The 19,220-nt window shown below is 41.7% G+C and overlaps 1 protein-coding gene across 3 annotated transcripts in view; it reads left to right on the top strand.

The window, feature by feature from the left end:
• The window catches only part of ATP8A2 (ATPase phospholipid transporting 8A2), a 477,972-nt gene that overhangs the window by 287,720 nt on the left and 171,032 nt on the right, over nt 1–19,220 (top strand). The window lies entirely within an intron of this gene.

The following is a 19,220-nucleotide window of genomic DNA, read 5'->3' as shown; positions in this document are numbered from 1 at the left end:
ACACACACACACACACACACACACACACACACACACACACACACACATTTTCTCTCTCTCATAATCCCACACACTTTCTTATAATCATTTTTGATGGGTAGGCCTACTAAGGCTGATCTGTGCATCCATGCCTGCATTTTAATGCAACAGATAGAGCTGTGATCAGAATATTGGTTCTATACCTTATAAACCTGGGGAACATTTGACCAAACTAAACTTGGTCTCCTTCACGACAGCCGAATCCCGGGAAAGTAGTGCACGCCCTTCATATGTGCATATGTGAAGAGCACCAGGGCATTTTCTTCCGTGCTGTTTTCTCATCCCTGCGAGGTTACATGATTCAAAGGTGTTGGGGCCGCAGTTTACTTATGTACCATTGGGCTGTCAAAGATTTGTATTCCTCATTATTTTTGAGTTGTAAGAAAATAGTTAAAATGCTCATATTTCTGGACATTTCCTTAACCTTCAGATATGAATATTATAGTAAATCATAAACCACAACTCAAACAATGCAAACGCTTTTCCCTCCCCACTCAATGACAGCTGAAGGAATTTCTTTAGGATGACAGGTTGTCAGCACATTGACATAGATTGTTTTAGATGTATACTTTTAGGGGGAATGAACGATTTTTCAGTGAGCTTTTCTCAGAAATATAATAATAGGGAGAAGGATTGTTATTCCATGTGTCAAACTTACAGAATTATTTTCCCTTTTTGGGGGTTATGGTCAATCCAATTGGTAATTATTGACAAGTATTTCAGGAAAGAAAAAGGAAATATGGAGTTTGCTGAAAGACATTCTCACATCTACAAAAATAGACCTGTGGATAAATAGTAAAGAAGTCATCTCAATCTTATTGGCTCAAGACAGAGAAAAAAATTTTTAATACTTTAGAATTGTTTCGGGTCCTTTATTTTATCTTATTACTTGGATAATGTGTGGGGAAAGGAACTGATGAAAATTTGGTAGATAGAGAGGGCACTTCTTTATATTTATTTGTGAAATTGAACTAAAATCTGGAGTTGGTGGGACAGTACTTCCCTAATGTATCTGTTTTTAAGAACTGTGACCACAGTCGTGAGATCCTGTGTAGTTTACTAGGATGAGGGGCTAAATTGTGTGGTTATGTATGACTCAGTTACTACCCGGAAGTTGTGGAAGTTGTTCGGGAAGCAGGTTGTGTGTTGTTTTTTGCCCTGAATGTTTGGGATCATCTCGTCGGAAATGGCCATCTCGTTTTCTTGTAATGCACAAAAATGTCACCTGCCTGATTCCTTTTAAACTGGTAAGATTTTACAGGAGAGATCCTTGAGGACACGGCCCAGGGAGGTGAAAACACCATGAAATGGATGAAGAAGGTAAATTTTGTGTAGAGGAGAAAGCAGTTTTAATTTTTCTCTGGAAGATAATTAACAGCTTCCGGGCACCACGAGTCCTTCAACGGCTGCCTACCAGCAGTGCAGGTTCCTCGGTGGGATCGTTAGTGGGAGCTTTTTCAGGTGAATCCAGGAACGTCCTGTGGGAATGTGGATCTTGCCCCATAGAACTCCAGCTCTGCATGCCCGATCTACACCCATGAGATCTCAGGTCTCCGTCACCTGCCCTGCACCACCCTGACCCTGTCCGGGCTGTCTGAGCAGGAGACTTTGTCCTACCCCTTAATGGAAAGAGGGGCCCCGGGGCACTGTTACCTCATTGGCTGCAGGAATGAGAGAGGCCTAGAGTGGTAATTTAAAATAATGATGATAATAAATCAAAGAAGAATATGAAAACAAAACTACTGAAACACACTTGCAGATAACAGGTGCCATTCACAGCTTTGCTTCTGACCCCAAAACTGTACCCCTTGGCTGAGTTGTGCCCTCGGTCTTAGCCTGTGTCAAATTCATCTTTTTAGGGTAATGTGGGTGGGAAACCTTTTGACACTTTATTTGCAGTTTACTGCCCCACTATAAACCTGTATTTAAAAATATGATGACTGAGCATTGGTAATGACCATGAGAAAGCTTTGTTACGGTAAATAATGGCAATTTTTTAATATCATATAAACTCAGCTATGCAAATACACATGCATATAAAAAAGACTAGAAGGGTAAATATTAACATATTCCCATACTCATATTTGAGTAAAAGTATGGATGATTTTTCTATGGGTTTTACAGACATTTTGTTCTAAAATAGTATGTTGATTTTATATGCAGAAAAATGTCATTTTAATTTGTACATGTGTGAATAGATGCTCTACTGAAGAGGGTTAGGAGAAAGACAGCCAGGAGTTGTAGCTGACATGCATATTAAAAACAAAATCACCCCCAAAATCCATAGAAACTAAAGTAGGCCATGGTGGCAAAAATTAGGCTGTTACAGGGGAAGTATCACTTAGAGCATCTTATATGGTTACAATACCTTTTGCTGTCAGTAGTACATATTTATTTACTAACAGTTTTCCCCGAAAGATAAATGCTATGAAGTAGTTTTTCAAAACTTGGCTGGGTTTCATGAACTCTCTTCAAGGGTCTCTAGTGGACATTAGGTAATTTATACCTCTACATGAGTTGAGTTTTAAATGCACCCAAATATAATAATAAAAACTTGCCATGGTGAGGGGTAAACAAAACAGCTGTGTTGTAAAACCTATTTCAGTCATTAATTTTATCTTGCCTTTTTTTTGTGTGTGTGTGTTTTTTGTTTTTTTTTTTTGCGGTACGCGGGCCTCTCACTGTTGTGGCCTCTCCCGTTGCGGAGCACAGGCTCCGGACGCGCAGGCTCAGCGGCCATGGCTCACGGGCCCAGCCTCTCCGCGGCATGTGGGATCTTCCCGGACCGGGGGGCACGAACCCGCGTCCCCTGCATCGGCAGGCGGACTCTCAACCACTGCACCACCAGGGAAGCCCCTTATCTTGCTTTTTGAGTGTCAGGTACTGTGCTCTTCAAATGTGGACATTGTACCCAAGGACTGTTTCGTTCCCATTTCAGTCAGCTGTGTTGCCTTCTGTTGAGTTCTTCTCTGTTAATTTGCTCCTTTTTGGTTTTAAAATGTGCTTGGGTATTTAAAAGTTTATATTGATACTTAGTGGTGATTGGTTATAATAATCAGTGGTGAGCTTTAATCCAAATTAATTGAAGGGAACTATTTCATCTTCAACTATATAGACTATTAATCAAGCACATATGCGTATTTGATGGGGAAATTTGACGTATAGGTCGTCTTTCTATAGCTTTTATTCGGGATCTATTTTCTACTATGTCTTTTAAGTGTTGGAGGGCCCAAACTAGTGTTATTTGATGGCTTGAGTGTTTGAGAGTAGAATATCAAAGGACGTATTAGCTGTTTCAGTGCCACTCATAATAGCACATTTTTGAAGTGCTAAGGTTTGTTTAACATCCCATGCTGAATTCATAAAAAAAAAAAAAGTAATGGTCTTGATATTTAATTATAATCAAAAGAGAAGCAGTGTAGCATTCACAGATTGATTCTGTTAAAGCATGAATGGTCGTCCATGGGAAGGGAGTCTTGGTAAATCCAACCTATTTAGAGATACATGAGTCCTAGATGCTTACATAATTTACACAGAGCAGGTCTATATCCAATAATAACAAACCCCTTTTTGCGTTCCACAGTTAATTTTATTTCAAAAATTCTTTCCCACATGTTATTTTCCCTGTTGTGTTTTGCTGAGGCTGCAATGCCCTCAGCTCAAGGTTCTTTCTTGAGAATCTCCGATTGATGGACATTACAAATGGCCACAACGTGTTGTGTAATAAGCCTCCAGATTAATATCAAACTATGTTTGTTTCATTTGTACTGCAAGAAATAGTAGTTATTCTACTGGGAAGACACTTACCATAAAACGATGGGTGATTCACATATCTCTGAAGCTCCCTCAGGAAAGCATCTGTTATTTGCGGAAATGTCCTCAAATATGTGTTTGGGGGTGAAGCACGGGAACACAGGGGGAGGTATCCGCCCTGGTGGCTTAGTACATGTGACCGTCAAGCAGTTGTGTACTTTGATGTAACTCTGTCCACCTGGTCTGTTGAAGCTAAACGTTTCTCCTTTTATAGATGAATTTTAAAAAAAAAACTGTCCAATCCCCAGTGGAGAAAGACTCTTTGAAACAATTTTAAATGCTTACTAAGAAAATGTTATGAACGGCTGTGCACTAGAGCAGTACTTGAAGGGAAGGGGTATCAGAGACTGATTACAAGGAAGAGGCTGGAGGCTGGCTTTGGACTCGAGCTCCTATTGGGTAATCTTTCTGCATTTCGGTGTCCTAATTAGAAAACAGGACTTCAATGCCCTATTGGGTAGTTGCCGCGGTTAAATGGTATTGACATACGGGCGCCTGCCGCAGTCGAAACTACTAAGCGCGCTCCCACCCAGAATACGGAATCATTCTGGCAGATGGTTAGATGGGGCACGACACAAGTTCATCACTTGAAAATCGTTTTAAACAGGTCTGCCTCCCTGGAGGGCAGACGGGGGCTGAACAGGAGCCTGGAGAGAGGAGTCCAGGTGAGACTTGCTCCTAACCGCAGCTGTGTTCAGATGAACACGGAGCTTTTTCTCTGTATGTTTAAGGACTCCTCCCTAAGCAGCTCTCAGGCAAGGATTTCAGCTGCTCTTACCGATGGCGGGTGAAGCCATTTTAGGGCGCGGCAGCAGCGTTCCTAACAAAGGACCACTCTGCTCCTAGGAGAGCAGAACAGTCACCCTTGTTCATGAAAAGAAAATCCGGACCGGGCTTCCCCGGCGGCGCAGTGGTTGAGAGTCCGCCTGCCGATGCAGGGGACGCGGGTTCGTGCCCCGGTCCGGGAAGATCCCACATGCCGCGGAGCGGCTCGGCCCGTGAGCCGTGGCCGCTGAGCCTGCGCGTCCGGAGCCTGTGCTCCGCAACGGGAGAGGCCACAACAGTGAGAGGCCCGCGTACCAAAAAAAGAAAAGAAAAAAGAAATCTCAAATTGGATGACAGGTCAGTCCTAAGAAGCCAAGAAAAAGATACACCAGAAATTATGATGCAACAGCTTGAATCTGGTCCAGATGTCTGATAGAACCCTTTCCCCAGTGATTTTCAGAAATCTTGCATATGGTTTCAGGTGCAGCTACTCATTTTGGCCTTGAAGGAGTTGTGTGGCAGCTCCCGAACACCTGAAGGCACTCTGTGGATTGTTTTCTTAAAGACTGTCCGTAGGGAGGAAACGGCTGAGCTGAGAAATGAGCTCTCACAAAGGACGTGTGTGTCTCAGGGCCGGGAAGTAGGACGAGCCGTTAGAGTTGCACTGAGCTTTTCCATCTCCAGCCCTGCCTCAGCCTGCCTCCTCTCGTCCACGCTTGGAAAACGTAACCTTTGTGATTCTCAGTAAACAACAGTGAAGAGACCTGCAAAGTGTTGTTCGGATACGGTTTCAGCAGCCAAAGGGGGCTCGAGATTCTGAGATCTCCCTTTACTAAAAGCTGTCGGTTGCCCACTCCGTCCTGAGCCCGGGCAGAAGCAGCAGAATGCATCTTTGCGGGTCGAGAATGACTGAGATTTTGACCCTCAGCAAAAGTCCGCTTCCATTCAGCCCCAGAACCTGAACTCTGAGCCCTAACCTTGCTTGCTTTTCTGAGGTCTGTCTGGAGGAACACATTGGACAGTTGTCGAAATAAGCTGCATCCGGTTACAGCCAGGAAAGGATCTGCCTGTGAAAGGGGATTAAAATGTGCTGGGTGGGCACTCCACTTCCGTGCCGTCCTCCCCTTTGGGCTCCCATGGAATCCGCGCTCCCTCTCCTGGGACGGCTGTGGAGCCCAGGGTATCTCTCTCCTTAAGGCGTCTTCCGTGCCTGGTAGGCTGTCCAGACACACTCACCTGGAGTGGTTTAGCATTCTGACCTGAATAAAACTCCCCTTGTCTCTCAGCTTCAAGCCACGTTCTCTAAGGCTTCGGGATTGCTACATCACTCCAACCAGCGGCCAAGCACATCCCTCTTTTGGAAGCTTACGTGGGTTAACTTTACCCAGTGCCGCTCTTAAGTATCTGCCTACCGTGTCCCTCTCTGTGGGTGGTGCTCTCACGAAGGTGGCCAGTAGTTTCAGGATGATCAGGGGAGGAATTCCTTCTGAATCTTACTCCTTCCTTTTCCCAGAGGACTTGGACTTGCTATTGGGTGATTTTTAAATACACTTTGAAACTTGAAGATCATTAAGTGATTGGATGTGAACGGATGTTACTTGACGATTTAAATGTTAAAAATGTGATCTGTGTGTTAACCTCCGTTAATGAGAGATTCGTCATCTGGATAATAGAACATAGAAAAGTTTTGTCTTGCGTTGAGACGCCTCCCATGATGGTTAAAAATAGGCGAATAACCTTTTAGAACTTGTCTTTACAAATACACACAACGAATAATTGCAGTGGAACAGGTAATCAGGACTCAGTGAGGGAGGCTCAGTTTCTGTAGGACAGCTTCACGGAGACCTTGAAGGCCAGCAGCTCTGTTCCCTTTCTCGATCCCCTGGGAGCAGGCAAGAGCGGTGAGAGATGGGACGATGAATGCCCCGTCAGTGCTCGCCAACTTGTGAAAAATAAACAAATTGAATGAAATCATGCCATTTGCAGCAGCAGGGAGGGACCTAGAGATTATCATACTAAGTGAAGGTAAGTCAGACAGAGAAGGACAAATACCATATGGTATCACTTATGTATGAGCTCTAAAAAATATGACACAAATGAACTTATATTACAAAACAGAAACAGACTCACAGACATAGAAAACAAACTTCTGATTACCAAAGAGGAAAGGGGTGAGAGAGGGATAAATTCGGATTTTGGGATCAGCAGATACAAATTACTATACATAAAATAGATAACAAACAAGGTCCTACTTACAGCACAAGGAAATATATTCAATATCTTGTAATCAATAATGGAAAAGAATCTGAAAAAGAGAAAAAATATGTATATCTGAATCGCTTTGCTATACACCTGAAACTAACACAGTACTGTTAGTTTCATTATATTTCAATTTTAAAAATAAGTAAAAAATTAATTGACAAATTAATTTTAGATTTAGGAGATATGAATTGCATGGTTTAATTGAAAAAGAAAACAACAACCCCAAGTAACCTTCATTTCCTACACAAAATATATATAGGGAGGTGGTAAATTTTCATTGTCCTTTTCTCAAGCTGAGTTGAAAATGGCAGATTGAGAAGCAACAGGAAACGTAACCACCGGGGTTCTGTTACCATTGTGCACTCCAGTTCTGATTTTATTTGTAAAGTAGAAGGCTTAGACGCTAGGTATTAACTTAGCAGGAGAGAAATCTGAAAATCAACTTATTTTTAGTTTCGTCATAAAAGTAAACCTCCAGCCTTCCACATGGAAACTTTGTCTCCTCTAGCTGAGAGGAAGAAAAATGAAGTTCTGTTTCCCTTTCATTCCATGCATCCCTTTCGGTGGTTACTGCCGTGCTAGGAGTGCAAGTTGTCACAACCATATAGTATAAACTTAACGTGAAGTGATGACATCCACGTGCAGAAAAGGGAGTCGTGTTGTTCTAACGAGAACTAATTTGCATGTTTTGGAAAGACTCAAAGGTGAGATTTCCTTTAAGAGCTAATTAGATAGGAGTAAAACAACGGAAAACTGGTGGATTAAAAAAAAAATCATGAAGGATTTACACTCAGATTGCCTTGCACATTTTCTCTTTACCTTAAAAAAAAAAAGGGAAACGGAGCATTTTGTAACTTACTAGTATTGACAGGTTGTGGTATCTATGTGTGATAGAGGAAAGGGAGCTTCAGCCAGGAGAGCAGTTCCTGACTGTAGAATCACAGTTTGGTGAACAAATTTACATTTATGTGTTCCAAGTTAAATACAGTATTTATGTATCAGATTTGATTCATTTTTCAATTAACTGACTTATGCAGATCTCAGCAAAATCAGATGACAGGAGTGTAACAGATTGCTAAAATGAGTTTCATAATATAATCGAAACTGAACATCAAAATTATAATTCAGTGTTTGGGGAACAGTTAAATCTATAACAGGGTCATTTAATAGAGGTTCCTGGGGCTTCCCTGGTGGCGCAGTGGTTAAGAATCCGCCTGCCAATGCAGTGGACACGGGGTTGAGCCCTGGTCTCGGAAGATCCCATGTGCCGCGGAGCAATTAAGCCCTTGCAACACAACTGCTGGAGCCTGCTGTCTGGAGCCCGCGAGCCACAACTACTGAAGCCCACGCACCTGGAGCCTGTGCTCCGCAGCAAGAGAAGCCACCGCAATGAGAAGCCCGCGCACCGCAACGAAGAGTAGCCCCCACTTGCCGCAACTAAAGGAAGTCCGCACGCAGCAACGAAGACCCAACGCAGCCAAAAATAAGTAAATAAATAATTTTTTTAAAAAATAGAGGTTCTTGATGTCAACTTAAGGGCTATCCCATAATATATAAATATATTTGTGGTTTTTTTTTTTTTTTTTTTTGCGGTACGCGGGCCTCTCACTGCCGTGGCCTCTCCAGTTGCGGAGCACAGGCTCCGGACACGCAGGCTCAGCGGCCATGGCTCACGGGCCCAGCCGCTCCGCGGCATGTGATATCCTCCCGGACCGGGGCACAAACCCGTGTCCCCTGCATCGGCAGGCGGACTCTCAACCACTGCACCACCAGGGAAGCCGTATTTGTGTATTCTTAAATAGTATATTTATAAAGACTTGGCCCAGGTATAAATTTGATTTAGCTGCAGTCATTTAATAAATATCATGCAGATTATATATGCTTCCTTGCTTTCGCGCTTTTGTCTAAATCAGCATCTGAACCCAAATGTCACTTGCCTGTTCTCCATATTTTAGTATTGAAATTCTACACATCCTTTGAAAACCAGCTCCCATGTCACCTTTACCTGAAGGTTTTCCTAGGCTCTCCATGTGAAACTACAGGGGACTCATGAAACTTGTTTGTTGCTAGTACATTGGATTGTTACCTACTATTTGCCTTGGTGAGAATTGATCCCAGTACTGTGATTTGGGGGGCTGTATTACAGACAATGCATCTGAGAATGTACTTGCCCTTGGATGTATGTTTGTCTGTGGACAGCACCAAATCTCCAGTTTTTCTGAAACGCTGTCTTTAGCACTTTTACTTAACCTGCATTTAAGAGAGCTTGCACAGAAATACTGCAAAGAGCAACAAGAACTTAGGTATTGGAAGAGACGGCAAATGATGACCCAGAGCAAGGAGGAACGGATCCGTCTTTTGAGGAGAAAGCACGTTAATACTAACATGCTGTTGAAGTGATGCCCTGCATGTATAGTGCGCTATGCACTTTGACAAAACGGACGTTTTGCTTAAATTTCAAGAGCTTTTTAGTTTTTGCCAGGATACTTTTAAATGTTTGTATTAATTTATCATCATTTTCTTGGGGGCGGGGGCTGTGAAGAAGGGTCACTTTGGTGATATTAACATAGAGGGGATTCTGGGTTGGGAAGCAGTGTTAGTAAATATTACAATTTTTATTAAAAGTGCGAAGATAGAAATAAGTGGTGCGGTGCCTACTTGAAAAGCTATAGAATTTAGAACCTACAAGGCATGAGGAAGCTAATTTTAACTCTGAAATATCATCTCCGTGTGGTTTGGAGTTTAATTTTCAGTGATATTAGCCAATTTCATATCATGAGTTTTGTAGCTTTGTAATTGTATTGATCTAACAATTCAGTAGAGGAAATGGTTGTGTCTGCATTTATAGGGCTAGTAGATGGGGCTAGTTTCTCTATTATTATTGTGGCCCCAAAACTGTCAAAAGCTTTCTGTAAAATTCTAAATTTAAAAATACCTTTAAAAGTGAACTTCTTCCCTTTTTCTTTTAAGACAGGGTTTCAGTTGGGCTGGCCTTTTGCTATAAAGGGGCTGCTTAGGGAGAGAGAGTCTGAACCTGGTGTGGCCTGAATGCCCAGCTGTCACAGTCTCGATTTGGTGGCCCTTCTTAGTGTGTAGAAAAATGAATTCTGTGAACTTAAAATCACAGCCCAGGGAGACTTCTAGGGTAAGGAAAAGGCAGAGGCTAGCTAAGGTTTAAGAAGCTTGTTTAGGAGAAGAATGAGGTGTTAGACAGACACAGCCACCAAATTCTTAGCATCGATGAATAGTTCTGAATCATTCAGGCCTTGAGTCCAGAATGTAACCCCTTCCAACTCATCGTCATTAAACATTCAGTCGGCAGCTTCTGTTTTCTGGATTGCTACTTTTCAGTGCGTGTTTTAGGTGCTCGGCTAAGGATTTTGTTAAAATATCTTTTCTTGTTTGAATTCTCATATCCTGCAAGTTCTGACTTTGCTTTAGAGATAAATACTTAAAGCTTGCTTACTTTTTCTTATTTACCCTTATTTAAGAGTAGGGAGGTGATATATCTTTGATTTGATCATAAAAATCTGTAATATGTATAATTTATTCAAAAGCAAAATTTGCTTTTTAAATTTCCACATGCTTGGGATCTGAAGCTGTGCATGTAGGTAGAGTTTCTACTCGTATTCCACACTGAAAACCACACTGGCATTTCAGAAAGTAAGTACAAATTGTGCTTACAAAATGGCATGTGGCGTCTAATTTTGAAAATGTGGAAATGTTTAAGTTACTGTCTTGATGAAACCTACAACTGTTACACCGTTAAGTGCTTACAGTGATCTGAAGACATCCATAGACGCTAAGTGATTGCTAATATAGCTAGCTATATTATTTGGGGGGCTGTTTAATTCACTGCAGGTATGTCTCAGTACTTAAGAGAAAGTGAAAAATATTGCAAATACTTTAACCTCAGAAACAGTGCCAATCTGCACTTCCTCTAATATGGCATTTGCTACTTTGGAGGGCAGATCACGACCAAGCTCTGGGGACGCCGTGGGAGGCCGTCACTCATTTGTTTGAAGACTGAGTCTATTTCAGACCCTGGAGATAACTCGTTCTACAAACACGTAGGGCAAGTTCTCCGCTTGAACTGAATCTCATAATTTACAGTAGAACAGATCATCAGAGAAAAGGGAAGGGAGGGGAAACCAAAGACACCACAAAGAGCATGAATGAAGAGGGAGTAAGAGGGAAGGAGGAAAGGAATCTTGAACTCCAGATCTTAAACGTTCACTTGGGGCCATGCAGAGAGAAATCAGGTTGGCTAAAAAGTGACAAGCTGATTTTAGAGGTGTTAAAATTGCAGTGATGGGTTGGGAATTGGGAAGAGATGAGTAGGTGGGGCGCAGGGGATTTTTAGGGCAGTGAAAGTATTCTGGCTAATACCGGCATGTTGGATACATGACATCTTGCATTTGTCAAAACCCGTAGAACTGTGGAGTAAAAGGGTGTACCCTAGTGTAAACTGTGTACTTAGCTAATAAAAACATATCAGTATTAGCTCTTCAGTTGTATCCACACTGATACAAGATGGTAGTAGGAGGGAAAACTGTTTGGGTTTGTACCGGTTGTGTGAGAGTTTTGTTCTTTCTGTTCACTTGTTCTGTAAGCCTAAGACTCCCCTATAAATGCTATTAATTATTCTTTTCAATTGCAGAGTGTAGCTGGTGGTTGGTGAAGGGTGAATGTTAGAAACGCAGTTTGAAAGGCCTCTTACGTAAAGAGGCTTTGGGGGCTTCGGGAGTAGATGAGCTTCAAGTAGGGAGTGGTGAAAGGATGACGTGAAGGCCCAGCACCGCCCGCCCGCCCCCATATTCCCACAAAGGGGTCTGGGTCATGACGGAAAAGGCGAGGACCAGAGAGGAATGACACTAAAAATTGGAGGAGTATCAGTGTCACATCACATCAGAGCAACCAAAGAGGAGATGAGTTTGCAGGGTTAGAACTGATGCTCCGAAGATAATAGGGGATTTAAATGGCCATTAAATCTGATGATTCCGGTGGGGAGAAATCTCAGAGTGGTTTCGGTACCATCCTAGGTGGAGTTGGGTTGTAGAGCTTAAGCCTCAGTTGATCTGGATATGGAAGTTAGAAGTACAGATTTCTTTTAAGAATCTATAGGGATTCTAAAAGGTTTCCTTGCAGGAAGTTGAGGAATGGTTGGGTTTTTTTTGCGGTACGCGGACCTCTCACTGTTGTGGCCTCTCCCGTTGCGGAGCACAGGCTCCGGACGCGCAGGCTCAGCGGCCATGGCTCACGGGCCCATCCGCTCCGCGGCATGTGGGATCTTCCCGGACCGGGGCACGAACCCGTGTCCCCTGCATCGGCAGGCGGACTCTCAACCACTGCGCCACCAGGGAAGCCCGAGGAATGTTTTTTATTTCTTATTTTATTTTAACTGTGGAAGACAGTCTGTTTACAGGAAGAGGCAAAAGAGCTGAAATTCTGGTAGAAGCTTGACATTTGGGAGAAATGGTAGAAAAAGGTGGAAATGGAGAAAATTTTCTGATTAAGAAGTAACCCTGAAAGCGGAAGGAGTTGGAAGATGAACAGGGAAATATATAAGGTGGTTTAGTGTGCCTGTCATCAGAGATTGGGAGTTGCAAAGAAATTGATAGGAAGGTTAAAGTTATATCCTCTCTATATCTTTAATGCAGTAAGAGTTTAACCTGTCTGGTAATTATTTGGTGTTTGAGATGTTGGTCCAGCTGAAGCATGGCTGCGAGTGAAGTTCTGAGGCACTTTCGTTTCAAGTCCCCCCACGGTGAAGTGCTCCGAATATACTGCATATAGACAGACATCATTTTTAATTCAAAAGATCCCTTAGAAATTATGCCCAACCCATTCTTCCTTCAAAGAAGGAGAAAGGCATAAAGAAGGCTTATGTAGATTGCCTGAAGTCACATGGCTGTTTGGGGCAGAATCAGGACTGGAATGGAATTCGTCTCTCAGGCAATCTTCTGTATTTCTTCTATGACATCACTGCAGGTGCGGAGCATTTGAGCTGATCCAATGAGATGCCTGGTAGGCGGCTGTAGATAGATAGCTGATGTTGGAATGAGAGGTGAGAGCTAAAAGCAGAGGTTGTTTTTTTTTTTATTGAAGTATAATTTACATACCATAAAAGTTTCCCTTTAAAGTATACAGTTGAAGGGGTTTAGTATATTTACCTGTGCAGTTATCACCACTTTATAATTGCAGAACACCTCTATCACTGCGAAAAGAAACCCCACGCCCTTACCAGTCGTCTCACATCACACCCACTGCCCCACCACCAAAACCTCTGGTGCCCTCTGATCTCCTTTCTGTCTCTATGGATTTGCCTGTTCTGCACACTTTATGTATGTGGAATAATTTAGTATGTGATGTTTTGTGCCTGGCTTCTTTCACTTAGCATGAGGCTTTCAAGGGTTCATCCATGTTGTAGCATGTGTCAGTACTTCATTTCTTTCTATGGCAAAATAATACTCCATTGTATGGATGAGACCACATTTTGTTTATCCATCTGACAGTTGATAGATATTTGAAATGTTTTCACCTTTTGTCTATTAGGAATAATACTGCCATGAACATTCATATACAAGTTTTTATATAGACAGATGTTTTCAATTCTCTTGGTGTGTACTAGGAATGGAATTGTTGAATTGTGTATGTATTGCAAATTAGGTGCATCAGTTTACATTCCCACCAACAGTGTCCAAGCGTTCCAGTGTCTCCATACCCTCACCAGCACTTGTTACTATCCTCCTTTTTGGTTATGGCCATCCTAGTGGGTGTGAAGTATATCATTGTGGTTTTGATTTGCGTTTCCCTGATGACGTCAAGCACCTTTTTATGTGCGTATTGGTCATTTGTATATCTTCTATGGAGCAATGCCTATTCAGATCCTTTGCCCATTTTCTTCTCTTGCCAATCGGGTTGTCTTTTTATTATTGAGCTGTAAGGGTTCTTTATATATTCTGAATACAACTCCCTTATCAGGCGTATGATTTGTAAATATTTCCTCCCATTCTGTGAGTTGTCTTTTCACCTTCTTGATGGTATCCTTTGAAGCATAAAAATTTCTAATTTTCACGAAGTCCAATTTATCTTTTTTGTCCATTGTTTTTAGTGTCATATGTAATAAACCATTGCCTAATCCAAGGTCACAAAAATGTACTCCTATGTTTTCTTCTAGATGTTCTATAGGTTTAGCTCTTAGATTTAAGATTATTGTCCACTTTGAGTTAATTTTTGTATATAGTGTAAGGTAGGTGTCCAATTTCATTCTTTTGCATGTGAATATCTACTGGTACCAGCACTGTTTATTGAAAAGACTATTCTTTCCCTCATTGAATTGTCTTGGGACCCTTGTTGAAAATCAATTGACCACAAATGAGAGGGGGTCAGTTTCTGAATTCTCAATTCTATTTTATTGATCTGTATGTCTAACCTCAAAATTCTTTAAATAAAAACCAATAGTGAGACAATTAACTTAGTCACATTACTTATTCCGTGTGAAAAAGAGAGGATGGAAAAATATCTGTAATCCTGTCACTGTGAATGTTTTGCCATATTTCCCTTGAGTGAGACTTGGACCACTTAATTCCTTTACAGTTGTTATTCTTACCTATTTTTTCTTTTTAAAAAAAAAAAACTCACTCTGCTTGCATCGCTCATTTGTTTTCCTGCACACTGCAGAAGACGGAGAGCACAAATCAGCAGGACCCCTAGGATCACTTTATACACACACACACACAGGAAGGGGAAAAGGGTTGTTAAATTTCCTTTTAATATTCTGTACTTTGTTGTTCCCTGATTCACTGAGTGCAGTACAGGGGCCCTGCACCAGCTGTGCGCTTAAGTCTGTCTCTTAAGACACTTTTAGAAATATTTTCATGAGAGCTTTGAATCACAGGTTCCCTTAATTTTAGGGCAAGAAATAAGAGCATTCTGAACAACACATAAACCTTTTTTGAACCTAAGTTCAAACTGGTTTCTTGGCCCCCAAAGATTTTTTTATACCTAAAATACCTACTCAAAGCATATTTATGCTTGAAATTTTTTTTAAAAATCCTTCGGATACCTATACTTTACTACACATGATTTAACTTTTAGGTACCTCTGTGACCTTACAAACAAAGAGATCTCTTGAGAACCAAACTGGGAATCCGTATTTTCAGAGAGCTGAGAGCTTTTCAAACAGTTGAAAGAGATCTAAGAAATTCACATCTCTGGAGGAAGGATTGTGTCCTCCTTAAGAGCTAAACGTGAAAAACACATGTAATATTTTAAAATTTATTGTTCCAGTGAACATCCACATGCCATAATTTAAATGATCCATTTTTGCCAATGACTTACTTGGCTTGTATGTGAAATACTAGCTTAAAATGATTAGACAGGTTAAGATTGCTATTTCAAATTAAAACCTGCATTCTTTTGTCCTCTCAAACTTAATCTGTCCAAGAGAGGTGTTGATTCTTTCTTCTCAAAACCTACTCTTGGGACTTCCCTGACGGTCCAGTGGTTAAAATTTTGCCTTCCAATTTAGGGGGTGCGGGTTTGATCCCTGGTCGGGGAGCTAGGATACCACGCGCCTCCTGGCCGAAAAACCAAAACATAAAACAGAAGCAATATTGTAACAAATTCAGTAAAGATGGTAAAAAATGGTCCACATCAAAAAAAAAAAAAAGTTAGTTTTAAAAAAACTCAGGGCTTCTCTGGTGGCGCAGTGGTTAAGAATCCACCTGCCAGTGCAGGGGACACAGGTTCGAGCCCTGGTCCGGGAAGATCCCACATGCCGCAGAGCAGCTAAACCCGTGCCCTACAACTACTGAGCCTGTGCTCTAGAGAGCCCATGAGCCACAACTACTGAGCCCACGTGCCACAACTACTGAAGCCTAGAGCCCGTGCTCTGCAACAAGAGAAGCCACTGCAATGAGAGCACAGTGCACTGCAACAAAGAGTAGCCCCTGCTCGCCGCAACCAGAGAAAGCCCGTGCGCAGCAAAAAAGACCCAACGCAGCCACAATAGTTGTGGCTCGCAGGCTGTAGAGCGCAGGCTCAGTAGTTGTGGCGCACGGGCCCTAGAGCGCAGGCTCAGTAGTTGTGGCGCACGGGCTTAGTTGCTCCGCGGCATGTGGGATCTTCCCGGACCAGGGCTCGAACCCGTGTCCCCTGAAGTGGCAGGCGGATTCTTAACCACTGCACCACCAGGGAAGTCTCCCCAATTACTTATTAAGCTCCAGTGGAATTGCCCTCTGTTCTGTTACATGAACAGACTAAACTCCCCTTCCTCTTTAACAGGGCTGATCCATCTCCCTTTGAAAGGCTGATGTTCTCACCTCCAGCTCACAGCACCCTGTTTATTTTCTTCACAGCCTTGATGCTCTGATTTGTATGTTTACTTCCCTATTTCCTGTGTCTCCCACTGGTCCATAATCACCTTGGAGATAAGGACCTTTCTTTTCCCCTAAATCTCCAGCACCTGGAGGAGAGCCCCCGTACAGGGTTGGAGCTCCATAAATATGTGTCCAACACATGATCAAACAGTAAGTAGTGAGTTATAACCAAAAGTCAAACTCCTGGAGAGTCTGCAAGAATGAGTCTCTGTGTAGAGCCATAATTAATGTATTGCCGAAGAGCGGACCGTCTACACCGCCTGCTTCCTGGGGAGCCCACTTAGCCTCCACCATTCGAATGCAATAAAGTTGTTTCAGTTCTGTTCGGTTTTGTTTTTCCTTGGGCTTCGAGCCCCCAAAATTCATTGTCATGGCAGCTTTCCTTCAACTCCGTTGGTCTGTGACCTTCATTCAGTACTGACTTCCGGGAAAAGCAGTTTGTCTGAATGAGGCTTTTGTGTTGTTTCTGAATTTAGCCGTGCTTCTGATCTCAGTGCTGATGAACTGATACAAGATTCTATTTCTTTGGATAGCAAGTTAGAAATTACAGAGTGAATGGGAGCCCTGACCCTGCCGGTCAATCCTCGTAGGAGCTACCACCCGTCTCTCATGCCACAGCTGAAGTGGAATCCTTGTTTTGGGTCCTTGGCAACCTTGACTGTCCTTAATAGCATTTGTCACATTCATGGTGACAAAATTAATTGTCCAGGCTGTAGTTGTCCTACCCCAGCCTAAAAAACTCCTTGAGGCCAGAGAACACATCTGTCTTTTTTTTTTTTTTCAGTCACTCTATCTCTAGTAAGCATTCCTTTCCAGCTTTAAAATGCTGACATCTGTGATTCATGGATCCGTCTTCCAGCAGCAGTGATATGTGCCTTTGCTGTGATGTTAAATAAATATGCAGAAAACTCAGATACAGGGACACAAATGGCTCAATGAGAGGACTCAGGTATTAAGAAAGAGGTGGGCTGCAGGGAGAGTGAGAGCAGGCAGGAGAAGCCAGATTGAACCTTCAGTTGCGGAACTGCAGGCAGGTCGCTTATTTCCTGGGTTGGCCCCTTGAATTTTTTTAACAGTTATTGATGTGATTATGGTATATTAGTTTATACCCTCAAATCTTTGATGATCTTTTCCGATTTCTTGGAAATATTAAAGAATAGAATTATCACCATCTTCACATTTTATTTCATCCTTCTGTTTTCAGTTTGCCCTATTAAGTCTTGTTAGAGTTAAGGATCTTAAGGGATGAACTTAATAGTTACACAAAATGTTTGCCTTTTGCCTCACCTAAGAGAAAACAATACCCATAACTGTACTGAAAGACCCTCTCGTCTTTGTTTTTTTCCCCTCTTAATTATATAAGCTATGCTGAGTGGGATGTAATAACATGATTTTAAGTAGATAATTAGTGTGTGGAAGGCACTTGGCAATGAAATATACAGCAACATCAGTGGTATAACCTTGGCAGTAGAAAAATATAATCCAAATGTCAATACAGAAATAAAACCAACATCAGGTAGTCAATAATTTGGGAAATAATGTTTCTGGGAAATACAGTCAATTATACTACATTTTCTAATCAAAATAAAACATGTAGTTTACTTAAAACTTAAAAGTCATAGTACCAGGAGGCATAGGATATGTTTGTGTATGTATATACATGTATACATTGGGAGTTTGTATATATTCACATTCCATTAAAAATGATCATCCTTACCCCTACTTTTATTTCTCCTCTGATCATAATTCCAAAAGAAAAGCCCTTTTGGATGTTTCTCCTGGAAATTATCTTTCTATCTCCAGTGAACACGCTTGTGCTCTGTGTTGGCTTGTCTATTTCACACCTTACCTTTGACCTCCTGTTTTGGTAGGTGAGGAATTTCCTCCCATCCAGCCCTGCCCTACCTCCCCTCCTCGCAGGGAAGTTACATCTATCATTTTATTAATGCAAGGATCCATGTTAACCGCTTTAAAGTGACGTAAATAATGTTTGCTCTAGAGCCAAGAAGTATGTTAGGATTATTTTTCCTTTCTTGCTTAGGTTTCAGTTTTGCCCGTAGTTTCTAAAAACCGTTCTTTTTGTCTCTTGCCCTCACTGAATTCCACATACTTTGAATACTCTGCAGAATACTCTCCAGGTGCTGTATCCTAGCACGTGTTTCCTTGCATCTCCTGCCCACCTTCCTCTCCCTTCTGAAGCCCTGTCCTCCAGGCTCCATCCAGATCTCTTGTTCTCAGGACCTTCCTTCTGCTACTGAAATTTGTTTCCTGGACCCCTTGTCATCTTTATTCTCAACTTCTTCACTCGTGTTCCTGATGCACACATATCAGTAGATTCTTAAGAAGTATTACATAGGTAGTGTATTTCTGAGACACTGGATAACCAGAAATATCTTTATTCTGTGGTTGTATTTGGTTGGTAGATGGGCTGGATATAAAATCCTAGGCTGAAATTCTTTTCCTCTCAGAGTTCTATGTGTTTTTTAACTTTCTTCTGGTTGGCTGGAGAGAAACAACGCAATTCTGATTCCCAGTCCATTGTATTTAGACTCCAGAATATTTTTCTGTCTTCTCTGTATGTTTAATGTTCTGAAATTTGCAAAACCTGGGGAACAGGAGGGATCGTCTTTCTTTTATGTGCCTTTTCAACCTAGAGACTGGTTTTCTGTAGTCTGGGAAATTTTCCTGTATTATTTTTTTTTGTCATATTATCCTCCATTTTCTGCATTTTGTCTTTCTATAGCTTAGTCATATATTGAACCCTCTGGATGTATCTCCCAAGCTGCTTATATTTTCTTTAATATTACTCTGTCTTATTCTTTGCTCTGTTAGAGATTCCTTGTCTTATCTGCTAGCCCCATTATTGAGGTTTTTAAAAAAATATTAATCTTTTTATTTCTTTTTAATTTGCAAGTGCTTTATTTCTTTCTCCCCCTACTTTTATTTTTTTTAATAAAT

Source organism: Monodon monoceros, unplaced genomic scaffold (assembly GCF_005190385.1).
Source record: "Monodon monoceros isolate NGI ecotype Baffin Bay Population unplaced genomic scaffold, NGI_Narwhal_1 Super_Scaffold_8, whole genome shotgun sequence".
Classification (NCBI taxonomy): domain Eukaryota; kingdom Metazoa; phylum Chordata; class Mammalia; order Artiodactyla; family Monodontidae; genus Monodon; species Monodon monoceros.
The sequence above is the reverse complement of the archived record's forward strand: the minus strand, read 5'-3'. Positions and strand labels throughout refer to the sequence as shown.